This window comes from Grammomys surdaster, unplaced genomic scaffold (genome assembly GCF_004785775.1).
Source record: "Grammomys surdaster isolate TR1022 unplaced genomic scaffold, NIH_TR_1.0 126113, whole genome shotgun sequence".
Taxonomy (NCBI): Eukaryota; Metazoa; Chordata; class Mammalia; order Rodentia; family Muridae; genus Grammomys; species Grammomys surdaster.
In genome coordinates, this window is record NW_021620921.1 from 5,018,762 (window position 1) to 5,045,792 (window position 27,031).

Below are 27,031 nucleotides of genomic sequence, written 5' to 3' on the forward strand. Positions count from 1 at the left end.
AGCCTGATTGGCTAAACATCACAGCAAAAGTTAGTTGCTAGACAGTTATTGGTGTCGGAAGAATGACTAGAGTATAAAGAGTAAATCAGGAGCCCCATGCTGTATTAAAGCAGACGGCCATTAAGGATGACTTCAGTTGAATTTGCCTTTAATTCTTACCATAAATATAGAACATATTAATAATCCTACTTTGTTCTAATTATCCCTCTCATGTCTTCCCCTTTTCCTTCTTTCTCCACTGCTCTATGGCTACAGTTTAAATTCTGAGGCTAAATGGATAATAAAAAGGTTTGAGGATCCCTTAAAGACCATGACCCCACTTTTAAGAAATAATTATATATGATTTCAAAACATGTACAGTCCCCTTACTCACTGGGCAACTTGACACCATTGAAAACCAAATCATTATAACAAGCTAAATAAAGTGTGTTAATGTTTAAAAGAAACTCACCTCTTCTGTCACAATTTTCGCCCAGTTTAAAGGTCAACATTAACATGTATGGTGGGAAACTGGAACAAAAAAAAATCATTCCAAGAACATTTACATTTTTGACTTGTAGAAAGAAAACTATATACAACACCATGATATGCATAAAATAAAATAAATATTCAAATTTACCAAGGAAACCTACCTAACAATGGTCTCTGTGTGGAAGGCATCATTACCTGTATAAGTAAAAAGGTAGTTTTTATTTGGGGATTGTCAGAAATAAGTGGCAAAGCGGATTAGAAGGAAATAAAGTAAAACACTCATGGGAGAGAATAATCAAGTATCCACCTCAGAGAATCATCCCCCGTTGTGAACTGTGCCTCATATCTGTCCCAAGACACACCATCTCTATTTTATTACTTCCCATGCTGCTAGAATGAATGACACCAAATGATAATTTACTGCCAAGCAGGGCTACTTATCTATCTACCTGTAGATTACTCTCGAAGTACAGATGACAAAAAGATACTTTGTGAACATACATTGGGGACATATGCCTTTGGATAATTTGGTTTAAAGTATTTTTCTTGATTGGGAGTTGGGTGGGGAAAGTCAAAGGAAAATAATGTGAACACTTCAGTGATTCTCAAGGACTGGGTCGTTCACAGTAGAAATAGTAGTGTCCCATAATGGGTATGGTAGCATTCTGTGGGCATGGAAAAGTCAAGAAAGATGTGATGGGATATCAAGAATACTACAAAGAGCTATAAAGTTCTCAAAATCCATACTTGTTTTTTGCCTCTCTCTCTCTCTCTCTCTCTCTCTCTCTCTCTCTCTCTCTCTCTCACACACACACACACACACACACACACACACAGTGTTTCCTCCTTTCATTTAAGTTATCATTGCTCCATAATTATCTTTCCACTTTACCAGGTTCAGTAGAGTTACTTGTCAGGTACGCTTTCCCAGCCTCTATGTAACCACGGAGAGAATAGCGTGGATTTCCCCTGGGACCTGAGCCGCAGTTCAGGGCTTAAAACGCCCAGTGCCAATCTCTAACAGGTCTTCCAGCCAAATTTGGCTCTTCTGTGTTCAGAAACTTCTTCCCAGATTCTTCCATCACTGTTCCTCCTTCTCACAAGGTCAGAAATGATATTGGGAATGCACACGTGGAGCCAACTGTTCCCAGGTAGACTCCATCAGTGGATCTAACATAGACATCAGGAGGAGCAGCACGGACCGGAATTTCTCCAAGGCCGTGACTTCCAGCTCAAAGCTGAAGCCTCTCCTCAGACGAGACCATCAGGGCAGGCAAGCTAGCAGTCTGTTTGGGTCCTGTCCCCTTGAATTAGGCTGTATTTACCACTCTGGCAGTCTTCCACTTACTAAGGATAGACAGGTAGGCACGGCTGGCAGTAACCAATCCCTGTATCTGGCACACTCCCTACAATGGCTAGCAAATCCCAGAGGCCCAGGACAACCAGTAATAATATGATTATGACTTTACTGGTCTCGGGTCCTGGAAGAATCTGAGAAGAAAAAGGATACAGAACTTGGACTTAATTACTCTGCATTTACCCTGTATTTGGCTCTTTTGTAGAAAGAAACCTGGGATCACATCAAATCTTAATGGAGAGACTTCTTCACCTTCCTCTTAATCAAAATATCAAGTTTTCTCCTCCATTCATTTTTTTTTTCTTGTGTCACACAGCTCTTACCTCGAAATGGTGGATACTTGGCACGGTGAGGACAATTCAAGTTTGGCAAAAGAAAGCCTGAGAGTTTTCAATCAGCTAGACCAGGAAAACAAGCAATTATCTGAAAACTTCTGACCCCCAAATCTTTTGTGTCCTGCTCAGCTCAAATACCTCAGGTGAAAATAGGACTTCTCCTAAATTATCTCAAAATGGCTTTTGTTGCTCTGTGCTTTTTTTCCGGGCTGAAAGGCATTTCAGGCAACAGAGAATCTCGGAGGACCATTGTCCCATTCAATAGGGACTCGTGGGCTTTCTGAGACATTAGTAGGATTGCACCGAGTTTCTCCTCTCAGGGATCACTCCTCTCAGCTCCAGCTCCAGCCCAAACTGTTAGGAAAGAAGACTGACTGGTATGACAAGAACAGACTCTGTGGCTGGAGAGACCTGCTGTCCTGTTTCTCGTATAAAAGAACTCTGGAGAAGGTTATCAAGATAGTCTGATAAAACAACGTAGATAGACCCAGGTTGTCAGGTATGGCTAGGAAAGACAAGCAGTTCTATCTAGTTTTCCTGTTTCCCCACCTGGCAAGGATGGCCATACATCTGTGTTTTCCTATGGTGTTGGTATAATTATTAACAGTACTCCAGATGTGTCTGTTAGCGCAATAAAATATAAGCTTGCTTCTGCTTCCACATGAAGTTGTTTTTTGACCCTGTTCTGTTTGGTTCTCTTCCTGGAACCCATACTCTGTCTTTGTTTGGGGACTGTAGTGGCAAGCAATGAAACAGGTCAGCTGAAGCTGAGGAAGGAGTTTCTGGGAAAGGCACAGAGGAAGTTCACAGAAGGTTGGTCCCCATGAGGCCCAGACCTCTGAAATGCAAGTTACTCTTTTATCTCTGAAGATCCCTGTGTTCTCTTGATTGCTTCTCTCTGTATACACACTTTTGTGTTCTCAAAGACTGGCTTTCACCTCCGAGTGGTCACCATCATCTCTAGCCTTGAATCATCTTCAGTCCATTGACAAACCTTCCATTCTCTTAAAAGAATTTTTAGGTTTCTCATGAACACAAGTACATTCAAAATCACCACCTTGGGCCTAACATCTGCCTGTGACTAAGTTAGCTGTACCAGGAAAGGAGGGAAGGAGAGAAGAATGGAAGGAGGGAAGGAGCAAGGAATTTAGCATGTCTCTCAGATGAGGGTGTGGGTGAAGAATGAATAGATGGCAGAGAAGATGGCTCTGTAGTAATGTGCAACTTTTGTTCTTTTGTTTTGAAAGACAAGGTTTCTCTATGTAGCTCTGGCTGTCCTGGAAACTGACCCTTGCCTTGAACTCATGAGATCTGCCTAACTCGGCTGAGATTAAAAGCATGCATCACCACCACCCTGCTAGTAAAGCCACAGATTCTTCCTAAGTCTTAGAGACACTTGTCCACTTTTGCTCAACTGGAATGATTGTCACCCTCCAAGAATATAATCAACCCTGTGCTGGGGGACATGTAAGATGGGGAATGTGTAAGGTGATCACATTTGGCAAGACATGAATGTTTTATCAATCTCAGTGACCAAGGACCTTAAACTTAGACTTCCCAAACATTCCCAGAGAATTCTTGTTTAGTACTCTGGGACAAAGTAATACAAAAATTCTCAAATCTAGCTTTTACAATGAGTTCACATTTGCATTTTACAAAATCTAAGTGTCTGGATTTATATAACTTCCGTCTGATTTTGGAGTGAAAACACTGTTCTCAAACACTTGCTCAGCTCCTATATAATTTTACATTAGAGATGTTAAAGAAAAGACTTCAGTGAGGTTACATATGTCAGCTTACACACACACACACACACACACACACACACACACACACACACAAGGTTACTTTCATCCTAACTTTTTTTCTGTTTGTTTCATATGTAAACAGATTCCTTTTCTTCCTCCTTTCTCTGTAACTTCCTCTTTTGGCCCCTTTCTTTGGTCCTGTTAGGGTGCTATTGTCTCTTTAGTTGTGTCTTAGTATTCTGGAGCCTCAGCATCAAGCTGGATTCCAAATGTAAATGAAATGTTTCTTGTATTGTCCCTGACATTCGCCTTCCTTCCGCCTTTGGATTTCACAAACCACCTGGAAGCAGGAAATGAAAGGGTTACCTACTTAGGAGAGGTGCTGGAGCAATGCCAGCATTTCAGGCTTAAAAGTATTTGACCACCCCCACCCCACTCCCATCCTCTTTCTTAGGGAAATCAGCAGGGACTCAAGGGATTCCATAGGGTGTTTCAGCTTACTCTTCCTGCTTGCAACTGGTTCTCATTCATCCCCATCTTTATACTCAGCTCTGGCTCAGTATAAAGTCCTGGTCCAGTGATCAGGCTCCTTTCTACATACATGGAAGTTATGAAGGAAAGTCAGAGGCAGATTTTTTGCCTCCTGTGAAAACTCCTGAATAACTTTGCTTTATATAGATCCACAACCTCCAGACCTTAGTCTTGGCATCCTAAGGGCTACATGCGTTTGGAGAAAAAAGTCTTCCCCATCCTCAGATAGGTTTGTCAAGTGTTGCTCGCCAACAAAGTCGCAGCATTTCTTTTGTCTTTCTTTTCTTTTCTGTTTTGATTTTTGGGTTTTGTTGTTGTTGTTGTATTTGTTTGATTGTTGAAAGAGAAAGATAACAAACATAAATTTGGGTGGGTAGACAGTTGAGGGAGGGGAAAGAATATGGTCAAAATATATTCTATGGAAAATGTTTTCAATAATTTTTTTTAAATGTGTGTGGCTACATACACAAGAACACAAAGACAAAGGCTCACCCAATGCTTTCTCTCCTTCTGAAAAGCTGTTTCAAAAACAGATTAAAAACACAATCTAGTAATTCCTTAAAGAGCCATAGATTCAAGACTACGTTGCTACGTACACAAGGCCAGCATTTTAACTGTTGGTCAGTCACTCATTGCTATCACACAAGGTGGAATCCTAAGACAGGAACAACAGGAAGGTTCACTACTTGTGAAGGGCTCAACATCATGAAGAGCTAATGTCTTTGTTCATGGAGAACCAGGTACTTACAAGCCAACCTTTGATACTGTAATCTTATTTAATAAACCAGGATAGGCATTTATTTTCAGATTCATGGGTTTTAGGATCAAATGAGTCTCAGTTGATATAAGCTGGGGTCAGCAAGGCTTGGCTTCAGGCTAAAAGGCAGGTACAGGGCTCGCCATGTGCTACTGACCCTAACTTCACATTGACTGGGCCATGGCTCTGTGGGAGAAGACAGAAGCTTCAGGGCTGAGCTGAATTGAACAAATATGTATCATGAATATGTGAGCCATGTTCATCCATGTCAAGTCAAGTTGTATAGCCAAACTTAAATTTAGTAGCAACTAAGGATTGTACTGAACCTCAAGAAAGGCGAAGAGTTGGCTATTTTGGAGATATAAATCTATGATGTCACATCAAATTCCACCATAACAATTCTTATCAATGGCACCTGGATGAAGGCTAGCAACTGGGAATTGTAGGGAAAACTAATGGTGATATAGTATAATCCTTTTCCCTCAAAACTCAGGTGTAAATTCTATGCATCTGACAGTTGGAGATGGACCTGCAGTTTGGGGCTATCTCAGGAACCTTTACTGTCTTGGAAAAAAGCAATTTTATAGATTTTCTATAAAAGAAATATGTTTCTATAGTATATAAGCTTTCTCCATTCTTTCACCCATGTATCTTGATTCTGGATTTGGAGCCTGTTCTGGCTACACTTCCCTTTTTTTGTGAGTGTGCATGCATTCGTGTGCATGTTTATGTGCGTGTGTGTGTGTGTGTGTGTGTGTGTGTGTGTGTATGTGTGTTTGTGAACTTGACAAAAGCCAGGGTCATCTGAGAAGACAGAACTTCAGTTGAGAAAATTTATCCAATGGGTTGGTATGTAAGCAAGTCTTTAAGGGAATTTTCCATGTTAATGAATGATTGATATAGGAGGCTCCAACCCATTGTGGGTAGTACCACCCCGGGCAGGTTATATAAGGTCCTGAGTTATTATATAAAAATGTGAACAAGCCAAAAGGCAGCATTCCTTCATGGCTTCTGCTTGAGTTCCTGCCCTGATTTCCCTCTTCAATGGACCATAAACTCTAAGCTGAAGAGTTTCCTCCTCAAGTTGCTTTTGGTCATCGTCTTTATCATAGCAATAGAAACCTAACTAAGAGCCACATAGAAAGATTAGTCATTTATTCATGGGGAACTTCAACAAAGCTCTATCAAATAAGGCTGTGGTCTCCACAGAAGGCCTACTTAAGAACAGCTCTAGAGCATAGGTCAGACCTCGATGCCATTACTTACTGAGAATGTTGACAATGCATCTATGGGTAGTGTTGGCTTAAACAATCTGTGGCACACTGTAGTATGGACTTTATAAAGACTGATTATTATACACATGATCTGTCACCATGTGATCTGGCTAGTTTTATCTTATCTTGACATAAGCCAGAGTCACCAGAGAGAAGGAAACCTCAATTGAGAAAACGCCTCCATAAGCTCTGGAGGTAAACAAGCCTGTAGGGCATTTTATTAATTAGTGATTGATGAGAGAGAGCCTAGCTCACTTTTGGTGGTGCCATCCCGGGCAGGTGGTTCTGGGGTTCTGTAAGTAAGCAGGCTGAACAGACCATGAGGAGCAAGCCAGTAAGTAGCACTTCTCTATGACTTCTACATAAGCTCCTGATTCCAAGTCTCTGCCCGGCTTGAGTTCCTATTCTGACTTCCTTTGATGACAACTATGATGTGGAAACATAAACTGAATAAAGCCTTCCATCCGTTACCTTCCTTTGGTCATGATATTTCATCACAGCAATAATAACCCTATCTAAGACACTACCACATCTTCAGACTAAGTAGTTTGTGTTCTTTCTGTTGTGTTTTAAATTTAATCTCTGGGCCTCAAATGGTGTAGGGGGCTTTTCCATGTGGGAAGAAAAGACTGTAGGAATCGCCATGAGCAAATGTGAGAAAGAGCAAAGAAGGTACGGAGGGATTTTGTATTTGGGTGACAGTATTCTGATCTGCTAATGTTGTCTGATGCTGTCTAGCAGCTATGGTTTTGTCAGACACAGGGAGGCAATTCATATTCTCCATCACCTTCTAACAGCCCAAAGATGGTGCCAGACTATAGCTTGTTAACACACACAATCCCGCACTCTTCCCACTATTCTCTGGCAGTTTCCAAGTGGTTTATCAGCAAGTTGTCTTTCCGATACTGCACTTTTTTAAAGCAACAACTTAAATGATTAACTGCACGGTTCTGTACATATTCTGATTACACTTTGCTTTTTACTTTGTCAATGGTTTATTCTTTAAGAGCTTTTCAGATCTGTTTTACTTTCCCGGAGTTCAGGTTTTGTGTTTGTTTTAACCTCTGTGATTTTAATCAGCTTTTCTTTATGATTTTATCAAATCATAAATGGGGATGTTGGGCAAAGCAAAGAAATCGGGAACTCTCCTGAACTCTGTCCTCTGTTCTCTCATTTATTCATTGACAACACATTAGGCAAATCTTAACTGTCAGATGTCTTGTGTGACACTGATGACTGAGTGGTGAGGAATCCATTGGTGGTCCCACCTTTGAGGGACTTCTGATCTGAGGGGGAGGGAAAGGAATTTAATTGCGTTCTATTTGATGTACTCAAATACCCGACAAAAAGCTAGTCCAGGTTTATTGGCAGAAAGGGTTTGTTTTGATTTAAGTTTGAAGGCACAGGCAACTGTGCTGGAAAAGATGTGAAGGCTCTGGGCTGTGGCTGTGGGACCCTGAGGCTGTCCATTCACATTCTGGTGAATCAGGAAACCCAGCTGAGCTACAAGTCTCCACTCCCACTCACTCCACCCCTAGTGACATGTTTCATCCACAAATTCCAAGTTCTTAAAAGTTCCAAGAGCTCTAAAAACAGCACCGACAGCAGGAAACAAGATTTTAAAGGCAGGAACTTGAAGGGAATATTTTATAGCCAAACCATAAATGAAAGAAAAATGAAGAAAACTAAGAGGAGAACCTGAGAGGATTTCACAAAGTCTTTGAACTGGGAGACAGAAGGTAAAGAGAAGGGGTCAGCATAGGTGGAGGAGGCCTAGCTATGGGACATCACAGGTCAAGGTGCAAAAGAGGTCCAGGTAACATGAGAAGTCAGTACATTTAGAAGTTAGATCTTTGTTGAGAGAACAGGGGCAAGCTTTGCAAGGCTCTGAACAGGGGAGTAGCCTTGTAATATTTTTATTTTTTTATTTATTTTTTTATTTTTATTTTTTAAAAAATCAAACAATGTGTTTTGAGCATACTTTCCTCACCTCCAGCTCTTCTCTACTTCCCTACCTACTTAACTTCATGTTCTTTCTCTTAAGAGAAAGATCAAAATATAAGCTTAAAAAGCACATCAATAAGTCAATAACAAAACAAAAAGCACACACATACACACACACACACACACACACACACACACAACCCATGAAGTTCATTTTGTGTTGGCCAACAAGTCCTGGGCATGGGGCCTGTCTTGGGGTGTGATTGGTATTCCCAGTAATACGACACTGGAGGAAACAGATTATTTTCTGTTATAGATATAACAATTACACATTTCTTGAGTGGGTATGGAAGTCTTGGGTGTGCTGTCACAATATCTGTGAGTTCATATGTCCATCAGTCCTGCTGTGTTTGAAAGAATCTGTTTCCTTGGGGTCTCTGATATCTCTGACTCTTAAATATTTCCTCCACCTCTTCCAAATAGATCCCTGAACCATGAAGGGAGAGCTTTGATGAAATAGTCCACGGATAGCTGAGTGCTCCAATGTTTCTCACTGTTTGCATATTGATCACTTGTGGGTCTCTGTGTTAACTACCATCTACTACAAGAAGAAGCGTCTCTGATGAGGGTAGGGAAAGGCATTGATCTATGGGTATAACAGTATGTCATTGGGACTTACGTTATTGTTACATTCCATTAGCAGAATAATAGTAGAGGTTTCCCCTTAGGTCTATGACCTATCCAGTTTCAGGTTCTGGACCATTTCACAGTGTTAGATATGGGTTCAACCTCATAGGATGGACCCTAAGTCCAATAGAAAGTGGTTGGTTACTCCCATAATACTTGTGCCACAATTGCAACAATGTACATTACAGGCACATAGTTGTTGTAGGTCACAGGGCTTATAAATGGATAATATTAAAGATTACTTTTCTATTCCAGTAGTATGCAGAGTGCCTTCTAGTTTGGCTCCAGCTCAATTTATCTCAGTTCAATGACAAAAGTAAATAATGTCTTTAGCAATGAGCCTTACCATTATCCTTGTGAAACGCTCATGATGTTTGGAGGTATTTATCGGATCCCTTTGGCCAATGACTCAGTGAGACATAACTTATTTCTGGTAATGGAGATTTTTCTTGATGGCATAAGTTAGGATATTTTCCTCCCCATTATATGGTGACTCCATATAACGGCTTCATATATGACTTTCATATATGGAAGGAATTTAAATATATATAAACACATATATTCACCTATAAGTATATATGTATATATTTATGAATTTTCCTAATATATACATATATATCTTTTATATATATTACATATATATGGAATATATATTTATATAACTCTTCCATATATATATATATATATATATATATATATATATATATATATATTCTAACAGCTAAATAATATTCCATTGTGTAAATGTTGCACACATACAAACACACACAGATCTTTCTAGAACAGTAGACTTCCATGTGCCTTTTCAAAAGGCCTTAGTGTTAGTTGTGTATTCTCATTTACCTTGCTTTCTTATTTCCCTCCCCATTTAACACTTCTATTCTTGTTTTCCTTTTATCTCTTTAAAGCATTATATTTTATTTCTCCTTCCTTGGAAGATTTGCCACCACCATCTGATCCCTTACTAACTACCTAATCTCTGTGGTTATTCTGATTGAAACACACATATCTAAAGCTTAAAAGCTAACAGTCACCTATAAGGGAAAACGTAATCTTTGTCTTTTGGGGTCTGGGTTCCCTCAGTCAGGATGATTGATTGTTCCATGCTTCATCCATTTAGTAGAAAATTTATAATAAAAATTTCCCTAACAGCTGAATAGTATCCTGGTATATAAATGTACAACATTTTAATTATTAGTTCATTAACTATAGACATAAAGGCTGTCCCCAATTTCTGGCTAGTGTGAATAGAGCAGCAATGAACATGGACGAACATGTATCTCTCTGGTAGGATGTAGTCTCTTGGGTACATGTTCAAGACTGCTGTAGCTGGATTGATTCTCAGCTTCTTGAGGAATATCCACATTGATTTCTATAGTGATTGTACCAGTTGTACTCCAACAAGCAATGAATGCGTGTTCTCCTTTCCCTACAGTCTTGTCAGCATGTGATGTCATTTATTTTATTGATCTTGGCATTCTGACTAGTATAATATGAAATATAAGAGTAGGGATTTTTTAAAGTATAAAATAAAGTTTATTCGGGGCATGGGGAGGGGAGTAGAGGGAATAGAGATAGAGAAAGGCAGAGAGAGAGAGAAAGAGAGAGAGAGAGAGAGAGAGAGAGAGAGAGAGAGAGAGAGAGAGAGAGAGAGAAGAGGCCAACCTGTGGAGAGGGGGAGGGAAGGGGAAAGAGGGTAAGGGAGAAGGAGCAAGAGAGCAAGGGCAAGAGCATATGAGTAGTTTTAATTTGCATTTCTCTGGTGGCTAAAGATGTTGAGCCCTTTTAAAGTGTTTCTCTGGCATTAGTGTCTCATCATTTTCATTCTATTATCCATTTTTAGTTAGGTTATTTGCTCTCTGGATATCCAGGAGGATATTTTTGGTTTTTTGTTGTTATTGTTTTTTGTTTTTGTTTTTGTTTTAGTTCTTTATATATTTTAAATATTAACCCTCTAGATGTATAATTGCTAAAGATATTTGTCTCCATAGGAGAGGTCTGTGGAGATGTCCCTCTTTTCGTCCATCTCTTAATTTTATTATTTTGTGTTTTTTCTCTGTCATTTGATAATGTAGCTAAGAGTTTGTCAATGTTGTCAGTTTTCTCAAAGAATCAACTCTTCGTTCCATTGTATTCTTTGTATTTTCTTTGTTTTTATTTTGCTTATTTCAGGCCTGAGTTTGATTATTCTGTCTAGTCTACTCTTTTTGTTTGGTTTGTTTGTTTGTTTTCATTTTTGGCCAGTTGCGTTTGGTTCTATCCTTGGTCTTTGGGCTATCCAGCCTCTGGTTCTTGGCCATCCAGGCAGCGTCAAGCATGAGCTCCCTCTCGTGGAGTGGCCCTCAAGTTAGACCAGTCATTGGTTGGCCACTCCCACAAGTTCTACACAATGACTACCTTTACTACTATCCTAGCACATCTTGCACACAGGACAAATTGTAGGTAGAACGATTTGTGGCTGGATTTATGTCCCAATCCTGCCATTGGAAGCCTTGCCTAGTTACAGATGGTTCAGGCTCTATATCCTCCATTACTAGGAGACTTCCCTGGGGTCATCCTTGTAGATTCCAGGAGGTTTCCATTATGCTGGGTTTCCATATCACCTCCCAAGTGCCCCCAATTCCAGTTATTTCTCCAAATACTTTCTCCCTCTATCCCCTATACCCCATGTGATCTTTCCTGTTCACATCCTCTTTATGCTTTTTACGTCTTTTTTTCCCTTGTTTTTCTGGAAATTTCAAGTGGTTGTTAAGGTACATAAGTCATGAGATCGCATAGTATGAGGGGTTTTGTTTTGTTTTGTTTTGTTTTGTTTTAATATAGGCACTCAGTGATATGATCTTCTTGCCTTTTAGAAATATCTACATTATGTTCTATAAATTTAGGAATGTTGTGTTTTGATTTTTATTTAATTCTTAAAAGGTTTTAATTTCTCCTGTCTTGACTCAGTTTTCATTCAGTCCTTGAGTTTGTATACTTTCTGTTGTTTCTGTTGTTGACATCCATCTTTAATCCATGATGGTCTGATAGGATACAGGATGTTGTTTCAATTTTCCTATATCTGATGAGACTTGCTTTGTGTACTAATATGTGTTGCAGCAGATATTTTAAAAAGGGGCAGCATGGCTCAGCTCTGGCTAGCTCTCTGGCCTCCGCCATGTTTCCACTCTATGTTCCCATACTAATGGCGGCAGAGGCGCCAGCCTGGGAGTGCCAGCCCTGGCTCTACGAGATGTTATTGTGGCTACTGTCTCTGCCAGTCAGTTCTGTGGAGTCGATGGCTCTGAGCATGGCTCAAGGATCAACTCTGCCACCCCCATGTGGTAGATATATTTTCCCAGTACCTGTTAGAAAGAAGACTCTTAATGCTTAAAGATTATCCAATGGATTTATATATTAGCAAATGTTCAATACACAAGATGCTCACACAATTAGAATTGTTAGCCCAATATCTAACCTTTGACATGAAAAACTACACAAGACTCCTAGAGACATGTCTGCCTCCATCTTGCTTCTCTCCTCTTTCTCCTCTTCCTTTCTCCTTCCTTCTTCCTCCCAACTCCACCTACCTTTTCTACTGCCCAATCACATAGCTCCACTGCAAATACAATGGGCAGGAAAGGTTCCTGCAACAAATATGCAATCAGTTTTGGAGAAAATTCCATGGGCTGATATGAAGGAAATACACTCTTAGGTATCAAGGTGGAATGTTTTATAGATCCCTGTTAGTTCCATTTGATTTATAACATCATTTAACTCTGACATTTCTCTGTTTGTTTTCTGTCAGAATAACTCATCAATTGGCAAGAGTGGGCTATTAAAGTCACTCACTATCACTATGTGGAGTTCAGTATGTGATTTTTATTTCTTTAGCTGTAGTAATGTTTCTTTTGTGAACAGCAAAAACCTTGTGTTGGCTGCATAAATGTTTAGAATTATAATATCCTCTTGCTGTATCTTTTTCTTTAATGAGTACGTATTGTCCACCACTTTCTCTTCTGATTAGTTTTGGGATTGAGTTTATTTTGCCAGATGTTGAAGTAGCTATGCATGTTTGCTTCTTGGATCCATTTGCTTGGAATAGCTTTTATATACATTTACCCTTGAGTGATGTCTATCTTTTATGGTGAGGTATATTTCTTGAATGCAGAAGAAAGATGAATCCTATTTTCTAATCTAATCTGTTAGCTTGTGTCTTTTTATTGGGGAGTTGAGACCATACATATTGAGAGTTATTAGTGAGCAGTGTTTATTGATTCTGTAAACAAGGCACAGAAGATGGTTATGCATCCCTTATCTAGAGTCATTGTTCACTCCAGCCACAGACTATTTGATTTTCTGAGAAAGTAAAGCCTTATTTAATTTTGTCTTTTATTATTAATTGAAGGCCTCGGTTCTGTAAGTTTCTGTTTTCTTGTATGTTTGTGTCTGATGGAAAACCAAATGCCTTCCACCCTATGGAAAATACCAAAGGTTATTATCTGATGATATCATTAACCAATTCTGTATTCAAACTATAATCTTATTTGGTCTCTTCTTATGGGGATTACAAAACACCTATTTCCATAAATCTTGTTAAAATCAAGTTATTCATTTTGCTGGTTCCATCATTATTTATTGAGGAGAATAAACTGTCAGCACATGTTTATTCTCTATTTAATAGAGTTGTTTTTAATTTCTAAGAACTTTCAATCAAAGAAGTAGAGTCATTTAACCAAACACAAATCAGCATGCTATTACCAAACCCACATTTCCTCACTGTTTAAAGGGTATTGCTAGAAAAGTGAGAGGGGACAAGACAGCAAAATAGCCCAAGATAAAACCATGATGCTCTTGAGAAGTTGAGGAGAAGCCATTTTTAATAGATGTTATTGTTGCTTATCCCATAATCTAAAAGTGCCTACAGTGGAAAGAGGGAACCAAAGGTCAGGCAGCCATTGCAAGCTCATACATAGAGAGAAAGTTTAATCAAAAGCTATAAACATCTGGAGGAATGTGAAATACTATTTTTCCACTAAGTCTTTGTAAAGTAAATATGATTCTTCAAATGGAAAAATTAAAGAGAAAGGAAAGAAAGAAGGAAGGAAGGGAAGGTAGGAAGGAAGGAAGAAGAAAGAGAGAGAGAGAAAGGGAGGGAGGGAGGGAGAGGGAGGGAGGGAGGGGGAGAGAGAGAGAGAGAGAGAGAGAGAGAGAGAGAGAGAGAGAGAGAGAGAGAAAGGAAACAAAAGGCTACAGATGACAGCCTTGCTTTCCTGGCTGGTTTACCTTCCCCATCTGGTTTCTTCTAGTTGGGTCTGATGTGATGACATCATCTCCATTGTTGCCTTTTTTTTTTTTTTTAACCTGGAAGCCTCACCCAAGGGGACACTGCTCTACACAGCACTCTCTCTAGGGAACTGCACCAGACTGTCATCAGGTCTTCCACTCAGTCTCTGCGAGTGTTTTGCATCCAACCCCTCTGCTGTTATTTGTTTTGTTTTTTACTTGGAAGCTGCACTTGAGGGAACACTGCTCTGCCCAAGACTCAATTCTCCTCATTCCCTCCCATCCCCATCTCCTTTTACTTTGACTTGTTATATTTTTAATAAACCCACTCACTCAGAACTAAAAGTATGGGGGCTGGAGAAATAGCTCAGCAATCAAGAGCACTTCCTATTCTTCTAACAGATATGAGTTTGGTTTCCAGTCGCCACGCAGGGCTGCTTGGCAATCATCCATATTCTAGCCCCAAGGGTTCTGACACCCTTTTACAATTTCCCGGGTAACCTGCACATATGTGGAACACAGTGTGAGAGGGGATGTCTTTTTTAAAAATTAAAATGAATTGTCACTGTAGGTCATCCCCTAGACTGTATATCACATTCCTTTTCTGAGGAGGTGGCTTAAGTTATATCCATTACTGAGTCAAGCCTAAAAGTCTACCGTAAAGCGCTGCTCCTCTGTAAGTATCATACAAAGTTTGTTGAGGCAGTCTTTTTTCAAATACTCATGCAAATAGCCACCTTGTCAGTCTTCACTTTCTCACGGTCTAGTAGGGCTCTTCCTTCTGGTACACACAGAGCAAAAGGACTTTAGAAAGAGTAAACAAAGAGCCAAGGGCTTTGGGATTTCAACCCACACCTTCTGAGAGAAAATGCTCAAACTTAATACTTCAAAGCAGCGAGGCATTGGATACTAGCTCTTTTTGGACCTGCTGGCTCAGTGGCAGGTCACTGTGACTATGTATTCTTTTACATATTCAGAATTATTGTCCACATTCCAACAGACTAAAATAAGAGCCCAGAGCCTCATGTTTTTCATTTATTCCCTAGCCCTGGTCCAGGGGATTTAACTCTCAGAATTTCCTACTAACTTCTGAGAAAGTCACATTTACCATCTGCACTGTAAGAATGTGTGTAACTAGACCATGCCAGTAATATAAACTGTGTATGTTGTCAGGGCCAGAAACAGTATCTCAGTTACAGTGACTGTGTCAGAGTCTCCAGAAAGACCCCTCCACAAAATGTCCCTTCTTTGCCTTTGGGTAAACCTGGTGGTTTGTATCAATAGGGTTTATTTTATTTCCACAAATGTCAGACCTATATACCAAGTGCTAGCTACTATGTATCAGAGGTTACTATAGAAGCTTTCCCTTCTTTCTCTTCTGACTACTTTCCATCCCCCCTCCCTCTCTCCTCTCTCTCATCCTTTTCTTTCCCCTTTTAAAATATTCATTAGGCAAATACTTGAACCAAAACAGATGAACCAAAAATTGTTAAAAGAACAAATTAAGTATTGGGTAGGGGTAAGAATCAATCAACTCAAGCAAACACATCTGAAGGGGAGGGGCTCTGCTGAGCTGGGGACAGTTGTGAGGGTCAGACTGTACTTGGGAGGGTAGCAGGAAGCCTGTCAAAATTTTGTGCAGGTCATAGTATTGCTAGAGCTGTCTTGGAGGATGGAAAGCAGAGAAACATTTAAGAGATGAGGATGGGGATGAAAAGAGAGGAAGTTCATCCAAATCAGGTCAGAGTCATTTAGTTGGCACTAAAAACAAACCAACAAAAAAAGCAAAGACAAAATATACAAACAAATAAACAAAAACAACAGCAAAAAACAGGGAAACACTTATTAGCCAACACATCTTACTAAGCATGCAGATTCTACTGGGAAACACTCTGCTGCTGTCTTCTTTAGGAAAACGATTGGGAAAGAAAAGAAGAACAAATTGTCGACTGTGTTGTCAAGGTCATGGACCTCAAAGCTGTGTCTGCCAGAGTACTCCCTCCCACCACCATCACCATCACCTTCCCCCCCAACCCCCCACAGGCAAATGTGTGCTGCTGTTGTGCATGACTGCTCACATTGGCTTCTCTGCAAGGTCTGTGGTTCCAGAAAACTACAAAATAACAGAAGGCTTCTGCTCATTTATTGAAGATAATGTAAGAAGGGGGAGGGGAGCCTTTGCTATCCTCAGAGACAATGCTGCAGAGAGAAAAGTAATGGAGAACTAGGAACAGCTATGAGCTGTTCCGGCAAGGGAGGTTCCCCGGGGCTCCTCTCACCGAATGAGCCCATCCCTGAGACTGCAGCTCCCCCACCCCATCCCCTGCTCCCTCCTTCTGGCTTATCTCAAAAACTTAAGCCTGGTGTCCGATGAATGGTTTACTGTTTTGACTGAAGCAGGTGTGAATAACCGAAGTTGTCTATAAGAAACTCTGGGGACCTCTTCCTTCTGTTAGGCTCTAGTGGTCTCACTTGATGAAGCAATGTGTGGCGCTCTAAGGCCTGCCCTGTGGACACTCAAGAAGGCAGATAGAGAGGAAGGGGAAGGAGGTGCTACCATCTCTGGTCAGAGGCTGTTGGCAAAGCAACAGTAAACAGACGGTTCTTGAAGTGTGAAATAAATCTTAATGATGGAGAGCAGCTTGATCTTGTGAACTTGGAGGCAGTTGAATTTGTGACCAGCTTCCTACCACTCAGGTACAAAATAGGAGTGGTTTCTCATTTCTCTGAAAAGATACGAGGCTTGTGGTCTGGATAAAGTGGGCAGGCCTAGGTACAGAATAGAGGCAGAGATTTCAGGCCAACATTAGAACCTACTGAGCACCCAGGACAGTGTTATTCTGGAGATGACTCCAGAGACCAGAGAGGAGTTCAATGTTCATGGTATAAGTTCCTTGTAGCGACTGACTGGACAATCAGTTTGCTATTGTTACTATGCAAACCTGCTGTGCCCATCTCTGGTGCTGTTCTGTAAAAGAGGGAAGAGAGTGGAAGGAAAGCAGTTTCCAGGTACTTATCCAACAAACTAGATGCTGACACAGTAAATATAGGGACAAAATAACAAGGACAGTTTGCATTGTTTTAGAGACCCAGCTGGGATCTTTCATGTGTCATTCCCAGAAGTGTGGCAAATTCAGGAGAAACTTCAGTAGCCTAGTGCAGGTTTGGGGCTTGGATGGCAACCTCTGCTTTGTGTTCCTGACACCCCCTTTTGCCCCCCAGACTGATCTTTCAGTTTAATGCAATTGACTTATTTATACAACATCATTTGTACTATCTCATTTTTCCCTCAGAGTCTGGAAGTTTGGTATGTGCTAGGCTGAAGGAACCTGAACAATACTCTTCAGACGCAGACCTGGGCATGGAGGCTCTAATGAGGTTCCCTGGTAGACAGCACTCCCTGTCCGTTGTCATACATTATTTCTGGAAGGATTGTCTGCCGGGAAAAGTCCCTTGGATGTCTGTGTCAGACTTTCACCACATTTCACCTGCTGTACCTTTTTACCCTGAGCTGATTTTGATTTTGCCTGTTTGCTTTTGTGTTTTTAACAATAAGTCACAACCATGAGTACAATTATGTGCTGATTTCCGTGAATTCTTCCAGCCAGGCAGTCATCAGCTCCAGAGGTGATCCTTAGAACTTGCTCCTCTCTCACCATACTTTATACTTAGAATCAAGCGGCTGAAAAATTCTCCTTTAAATGTGGTTTTCAAGAGCTTATTGAACGGGCTTCAGGACAAAGAATACCAAGGTGAATTCTCAAATAGAGACAAAGGAGCTACAGATCTGTGGATGACAGCGTGGATGGCTCATGCAGAAAACCTGAATTCTATTCCCAGGACCCAAGTCACTCACAGTTACCTCTAGGCCTGTGTAGACACCTGTACTCATGTACACATACACAGGTATGCAAATGCTCACACACATGTTCACAGACACACATAATCTAAAAATACTTCTTAGTATTTAAAGACAGGATAATAAAGTTTTATTCAAACCTTACAGCCCTCCTTGAGTTTAATATTTGAGGCTTTCATTATCTATTGTATTTTTTATTATTGTACATTTTGAGATATTTGTAATATTATAGCTTAAGGGTCTTTTTTTTAATTCTGAGGAATGGTCAAGATTGAGAATCTCAATAATTACAAAAATTTCATGTTTGAGTGGTTAGTTTTCCAACTATTGTGCACTAATTTCCTTCACCTTGAACCATGTCCTTGACAGAAGATGCTCAAATGTTTGTAAGATGCCAGAAGCTCATAAGAGTTGGGAGACTCATCAAGCCCTTCCCATGGCTTTATGAGCAGTAAGCAATTGCAGGGCTGTGATTAACAAGAAGCCAGCACCACTGAAGTAAAGACCTTGGTTTTACTGGGACTATTGATGGTGATTAACTAAAGCTGAGAAATTAGTGGTGATTAAGAGTCCACCATCATCTTTGGAGTTACTCCAGTTGTGGTGAGACAGCCACTAGGCAAGAATTGCCTTTTTTCATCTACAGACAAATTACTGTCGAGAAAAGGTCACACTTGTGGAATAGTAAACTGATTATATCTGCCAAGACAGAGTAATCAGCCCTTAATAATTCTGCATCACTAGGTCTGTCAGATGATCTTGGGCCAGAAGGCTGAAGATTGGATGCTCCAATGTTTTGTAGTATAGGGACTATCCAGGTGTTCAGCAGTCTCTATAAATTGGCTACGTTTTAGAAGCTATGCTTTGTGCATCCCATAATTTTAGTTAATTCAGTCATTCTGGATTTCTGATGAGTTGAAGACTTATAGTCTCATAGCCAATCCTGGCTATTTATTTTGAGAGAAAAGATTTGAGAGGATGGTTTTCAGCTGACATTCATTCTAAAGCCAAGAAAAACGCCAGGTTCAGAACTAAGTCTTTTAATTAGGAAAGATGACAGAGGTTCTGTTTAGTCAATAAAATGATGGACTGGGTATTAGGTCTATCTTGTACCTTACTGATACAAATTGATATACTTATGCTCTAATTGTATTTTGAGAGAAAAGTTATTTATTTTAACAAGAAGGGTGATATGTAGGAGGAGCTAAGGTGGGAGGAGTAAGGAGAGGAAGAGGAGGAGTAAGGAGAGGAGGAGGAGGAGAGGAGGAGCTAGGAAGTATGTGTGTGTGTGTGTGTGTGTGTGTGTGTGTGTGTGTGAGAGAGAGAGAGAGAGAGAGAGAGAGAGAGAGAGAGAGAGATGGAGGCAGATGTTGGAGTGTCTCCACCAGTCAAAGGTAGTTGGTATATCTAGGTTGGGTATTGGGTTACACTTCTGATTGTATGGGCATCTTGTTATTGAGCATTACCAAACTTATAAAGCCTTTGATTAACTTAACGTTTAAAAAAAATTGGGATTTACAAGAGATTGTTGTTACACAACTTTATGAATATACTGAGTGTCATTGAATTGCACAACTTAAAACGATTAATTTTATGTTGTATACATTTTACTTCAATGAAATTAAGTTCTATAGATGTGTAACTAAGATGTATGTAAAACAAAGATAATAAAACTCAAAAAAAAAAGAGTCCAGGATCATTGAAGTAAAATCTTCTGAGAAGTCTTTCCTTGGGGGTCAGCACACAGAAACTGTGGCCCAGAGTAGGCCAAGGTTGTACTTTGTACTTGGAGCTGACTTTTATAATATGTAAGAGTTTGCAAGGTATTCTGAAGGAATGAAGGGTGAGAGGCCAGGAGAGTCCACTGATAGAGGTATACCTTCAATTGCAGTAGAAGTCTCAAGACTGTAGGGGTCATGGACAGAAGCTGAAGCATGGTACCATGTGGCAGTGTCAGAGTCCCTGAGGAGACTCCAGGAAGCCATTAGTGAAGGTTTGGAGACATCTGGCCATGGATCCTGAATTGTGTGAGAGTAGAGAAAGGGAGCTAAGACCAAGCATGCATGCACTCATTCTCTCTCTGCTTGGTGGATATGACTAGCTGCTCCAAGTTCCTGCCGCCATGATTCTCCCGCAATGATGGACTAGACAACCTGTCAGATAAAATAATTCTCTCTCTCTAAGTAGCTTTGGTCAGTATATTTTGTCACAGTCATCATAAAGGAAACTAAAATAATATCTCCCCAGGAAAAGTCATACAACACTAACATTGCAGTTGAATCATTATTCTGCAACACTCCAGTTTACTGAATTTGTCACTGGCATCCTGTTCACAGTTTCTTGCCTTCACTTTAAATAACCTTTTATCTGTTAATATGTTTATATACATCTATATGTGTATATATATACATATATATATAGTGTGTGTGTGTACATGTGTATATACAATACATATACATGAATATATATATATATATATATATATATATATATATATATTCATTTATTTTTGTGGCAGATCTCAAAACTATGTATATATACATATATATCTCAACTATATATACATACATTCTCAAATATATATATACACATATACATGTATACACACATATACATATATATGTTTATTTATCTTTGAAGTGGGGTCTCACTATGTAACCCCGGCTGGTCTGGAACTTACTATGTTGACCAGGCTTGCTGGAGACTCGCAGAGATCCGCCCACCTGACTCTGCTAGTATTAAAGGTGGAGACCGTCATGCCCAGCTCTACCTCCCTATTTTTAACAATGAGGACATCTAAAATAAAACTATCTTCTTCCTTTAGCATATATACATATAAAGATATAGACAGGAGCTGTTTGTGTTATTTTAACTTGATATTTTAGTTTCATTTAACATAAAGATATATCTTTCTTTTCTACATCTTGCTGGTTTCTCTAAACCTTCAAATGCAAATGTGAAGCTCTTTTAGGAGGCTCTGGATGGTTTTTGAGCAGAAAATAAGCAAAAAAATGATCATGGCATTTGCTCCCTCCAGCTCACTAAGCACTTTTGATGGATTTTAGGTTAAAAAATAAATTGTTTTATAGCTTATTAACGTGTGTGTGCATGAGTGTATTGGGTGTTCACATAAGTCAGAAAACGGGGTTAGATCTGCTGGAGCTGATGTTACAGGACGTTGAGCAATATTTAGCAACTATTTATCCTGTACTTCAGAAAAGATTCTGTGACCCAGATCATTGTATCCCTAAAATATTCCTAATACATCTGGCCTCTGCATCTTTGTAAGGATTGCAAGGCAAGGCAAAGTGAAGGGTAAAGGGCATCTTCTTCCACAAATTTCAAGGTTGATTTAGGGGTAGCCATGTGACCTGGTTCTGGCTAATAAGTCATAAAGGAACTCAGCTGGGGACATCAAGAAAAGAGATTGTTTTTCTTTAGGAAACATTCACATGAAGAAAAGTTCTTCCACCTTTTCTGTTTTAACCACAGTTGGGAAAGGACTGCATTTCTGGAGGTAAAGTAGCTACCGGGTGACCAGGGAGCTATAAATGTAAAGATAAAAGCAGACATCTGGTGGAAAGGCTCTGAATCTTTTATGACTTAGTTGATCTTCCAGGTCCCAGGATATTGACCATGCTGCCCTGGGCTCTCTACAGCAGCCTGCCCCTTTGCCTTCAAGGGGTTGTTTAAAAACAAGTGCATTATAGGCAAAATTATACCCTTCCCCAAATTCCTAACAGAAATCTCAACCTTCTGTACTTAGGAATGTGACTATATTTGAAGATAGATATACAAAGAAAAAATTGGCAGAGGCAATGGCTCAATTAGCAAAGGGCTTGACTTGTAAGAATGAGAACCTTAGACTGAATGCCATAACCCATGTGAGAAAAGCTGGGTGTGGTAAGTGATTGTAATCCCAGGGCTTGGGAGGCAGGAGCAGGTGGACACTTGCTAACCCAGCCAGCTTAGCCTACTTGATGAGCCCTAGGCCCAAGAAAGATGCAGTCTCAAAAAATAAAGGTGGGTGGTATATAAAGAACAGTACCTGAAGCTGATTTTTGGCTTCCACACACGTGTGAAAACATGTATCCATGCATACACACCCACATGAACCTGCCCATGCCCACATGCACACACAAGCACATATACAAAATGAAATCAGTGAGTTTAAACAAGATCACTGAAGTCAATCCTAACCCAGTATCCCTGAGGTCCACATGGACACAAAAAGGATGGCCATATGAGAGCAAAGCAGGATGGGAACAAGCTACAAACCACTGGGGGAACACATCAGGGGAGACAAACCTTGCAGAACCACTTTTCTCAGACTCTGGCTCCAGGATTAGGAGGACATGAGTTAATGCCACCCTTCTATAGAAGTTTGCTGTGGCAGCTCCAGCAATGAAGCAGGATTAGGATGCAGAATCCAGATTTACAGAAGAGTGTTAACTACATTTCCATGTTGAATCAAAGACTAGAGCAGGTTTTTTGGTGTTCAGTCCAGAGCAGGTGTTTTTGTTTCTGGTTGTTTGGTTTTTTAAAACATTTTCTCACAATTTCTGCTTCTTGACCTGACAAGACATCAACCACACTTGTTTGACTGCCACAGTATGGTGAGTGTTTTCATTTGAGGCGGCACCAGTGTGACATTAAAGGTCACTTCAGTTGGTTGAAAAACCCCACCCCTGAGTCGGCAAAGTTGTAACTAAAACTATTTCCATAAAAGTTGGGTTAATTAAACATTTTGGCCATTTTTGAAATTCAGTGAGTTGTATTTATGATTCCAATTCACTTACGTCGAGTAAGCAAAATAATTTTTCCTTTGTATCTCATAAATATTATTTCAATTTATTTTCTTTGAATTAAATAAATTCTTTGCAGTAACATATGGCTAATTTTCATAAGTGGGTCACATTAGAATTCCTTAACAAAGCTCAATGCATATCTACACACCAGAAACACAAACAATCCCTCTTATTATAAGAATTGGAATACATTTTAGCAATTAGGATTTAGAGGTTCTGTGCTTTCCACTGCAGCTTCTGTGAGGTCTAAGCTTCATATGACAACACTTTGCTTCAGTTTTCTCTTGTTTTCTGCTCATCTTACCTTTACATGTACCAACTGTCATGATCTGAATATATTCAGCATGAAAACCCCACACGTTCAGCGACCTAGGTACATTCTGCTCATTTGTAAAACTGGAAATTACGTCTTTTCATTTACTGCATAACAAAATATTTACCACACCCTGACAGCTACTGCTCTGGGTACTTTCAGAACCAGATAAAGCCAGCGAAAATTTGTACAACACTATGGCCGTTTCCCTTAGGCAAACTCTTTATACCCATTAGGCCCAAGGAATAGCAAAAATTAGAAAATTTTAAGTTTTCATATTTATATATTCTTCATTAAGGATATGCAGAGAGGAGATAATGAATTCAAATGGTAAATATTTTATTAATATTATTGTTCATATAAATGTTGTGTCACAAAATGTTTTAAATATTATTGAACCTTTGGTTGATGAAGAATTATTTTATTATCATCATCATTATTATTATTTCTACTACTACTACTACTATCTGGCTTTAGAAGTAAGGATTTCTGGGCTGGTGAGATGGCTCAGTGGTTAAGGGCAGCAACTGCTCTTCAGCAGGTCATGAGTTCAAATCCCAGAAATTACATGGTGGCTCACAACTATCCTTAATGAGATCTGATGCTCTCATATGGGTGTCTGAAGACAGCTACAGAGTACTTTGGGCCAGAGTGAGCAGGGCTGGAGTGAGTGGGGCCCAGAGTGAGGGGGGCTGGAGCAAGAAGGGGAAAAAAAGAAGTGAGGATTTCTGAGAAGGAACCTACATATAAATGATGGGTAACTGAGAACTTTCAAGGTTGCATTATACAATATCTGTCTGGGGTTCATATCCACACCATCAATAACTTACCCATATCTGATTTAAACTGAATCTGACTAGAAGACAGACAGGAGGAAGAATATTTTTCCCAAAAGCCTCTCAACTGAGGAAAGCTCAAACAAAACTGGATTCCTTGCTATTGTCACCATTTACGACTTTATTCTCTGCTTCAACCCACACGGTTTTTATTTGTTTGTTTGCTTGCTTGCTTGCTTTATCTTTTCATTGTCTGACAAACTCTACAAACCATTGTAACTGTTTGGACCTTAAGACGCTTGTCTCTGGGCTGAGTTATAACAGGATGTAGGGGTAACAGTGCTGATGTTCCCTGAGAAACCACCATGGTCTCTGGTTTAGTTCTGTGATTCCAGGTGAGTCTCTCACCTTCGAGGATCTGGGTGGGTCAATGATAAATTCTGCCACTGTAACAGTTCTCGGGATTAAAGGACCCTATACAATAACCACTTCTTCTAGTGTTTGTTAATGTAAAACAATTTTTGACATTTTTTTCCAAAACTCTAATTTCCCTGGACTGTGAAAGTCTGAGTTGTAAGGACTGTGACTGATTTCCTTTGAATAATTACTATCTACTATCTCACAATTGTTATATAATTGTAAGATACTTGCTGGATGAAAAAATAGACAAATTAAGCAAAAGTAAATAAGATGTGTCAAGGCATGTTTTTATGTAAATAAACTACACAAAAGTAAGGTATTATTTTTTATCCATTCATCAAACAATTCTGGAGACCTGAGGTAAGCAGAGCCTGAAGGTCTGTCCATAGTAGCATTTTTAAAACTTTTAATTGATTCTTTGTGACTTTTTTTTTTTAATTTTTTTATTGGATGTTTTATTTACATTTCATATGTTGTCCCCTTACCCCATCCCCCACCCACCCAGGAACCCCCAATCCCCTCACACCTCCTCCTTCTTCTTTGTGGATGGTGACTTTTACATTATATATCTCAATCACACTTATCTCCCTGTCCCTTCTTATCCACCCTCCACCCTTGCAGCTTCTCCTGCAAACCAAAATAATAAAAACCACAACAAATCTATCTGTGGAAGCTGTGGTGTGTCACACAGTATACCCCTTCGCCTAATTAGCTTTATTTGAAAATGTTTGTTGCAATGACTCATTGGTCTCGTCCGAGACTTTTGGCTTCTGCTACATTATCAATACTGTATCCTCCTGAGAACTCTTTTCAGATATCCTATTGTTACCCTGTCTCATGGAGATTCTGTAGTTTTGGATCTGCATCACTGGCGCTTCACAGGCATCAGCACATACTCTGGCTGTGATAGAACCACAAACCCAGACATGGCCATTGGTGGCAGCCACCTGGACATTACCATGGCCTCAGGTTTCTCTTCTCTACCTGTTCTTCTCGTGTCTCCACTTCCACCTCTCTCCACAGTGCATGAATCACTTGGCTTCACTTTCCCACCCATCTCTCCACCTAAGATTTCATCTTCCCCATCTCTCCATCACAAATTTGCTCCTTGTAGTGGCGCCTCCCTCTGGTCAGGGTAGCCGTTCGGGTATCTTTTTTTACGGCTGCCTGGGTTGGCTGCATTTTTTTTTTTCACCATGCGAAGTTCATAACCAAGCATTCACAGGAGAGTCTCAGTGACTGCAGAGTCAAGCACAGTGAAGAGGAAAAAAATGTGGTTAGTAAGAAAAAACCTCTCCTTGGCTTTAGGAGCACTTTGATGGTTAAAAACACAAGAGACACTCAAAACTGAACACTTAATGAATACATCAGGCACAAATGTAGTTTCTCTCTTCTGCTTGTCTTCTCTTTTTCACTTTCCAGTGAATCCACCCATGTGTTTTAATTTTTAAAGCAATTACATTAAGTCAAGAGCACTGGATAAGTACCAGCTTAGTATATGGTTGACATCATTTCTTTTGGATGAAGAAGTTTAATCTTCTAAATTTCTTCAAGGATACAAGAAAAATTAATTCTTTTTAATACAAATGTAGACTACGAACTGAATCCTACGAGTTAACTGACTCATTTAGCGCCCCCAGTGTATTAATGGTATACTAAATACTGGACGGGGTCCTAAAGGGCATATTGAATCAATTTAAGTCATTGCTGCCCTCAGAGAGCATAACATTCATAGCACAAGGTAATACAGGCAGAGAAATGCTTGGTAATAATTGTGGAAAACATATATCATAAAGAAGGAGTTAATTTATGTATTGTCAAACATGCAGAGGGAAATTGCCATTATTGTAAGTGGATCATAATGACAGCCTCACAAGGTGTTAAAATTGCCTGTAGAGCTGGGAAATAATTAAGAAATGGGAAAATGTCTCCAGTGGAAAAGCAGTCATTTCCCAGTTATTACCCAGGCTCCTACCGGTTAGCTTCCACAAGTGCTCTCAGAGGTGTTTGTGTAGCAGTGGCAATCCATCTTGAACTCTGTGCAGTGTCTTCTGGAATCTTTGTTTATCTCTAACCACGGTGCACATCCACACAGACTGTGTTCCAATCCAATATTAATGTTGCACACGCACAGACATGTTCTCATTTACCTGTCATCACCAATCTTCTTCCGGGGCTTTGAAAGGTGTTTACAGCTGAGTTGTTGGTTCCTCTTATCATGTGAGAAGGAGATAAGTGTAATATCCAAGTAGTTTTTATTTTAGCCTGAAGGGTCATGGATCTGCCCTCTGTGGAAATTATGCAGCGGTTTCAAATACCAACCTAAATGCAATCTGTATTGTCAGACTTGCTTTACTGTTCGTTCAAATGAAAGTTTAAATTCAACATTTACAGCACTTTCTGAGAGACAACCATCTGTATTCAATATGTAAATTTCATATACATGTATACTATTACATGTATACTATATACACAAAACGTAGAAT

General features: G+C 39.8%; 1 long non-coding RNA gene across 1 annotated transcript in view; it reads right to left on the minus strand.

Annotated features, from left to right (window-relative positions):
• Positions 1 to 468: 468 nt before the first annotated feature.
• Positions 469 to 27,031, minus strand: part of LOC114611458 — a 73,280-nt gene continuing 46,717 nt past the window's right edge. The window contains exons 2-3 of the long non-coding RNA XR_003709835.1: positions 633 to 666; positions 469 to 510 (exon numbers count right to left, since the gene is read on the minus strand). This is a non-coding gene — a long non-coding RNA (uncharacterized LOC114611458). The remainder of the gene's footprint in view (positions 511 to 632; positions 667 to 27,031) is intronic.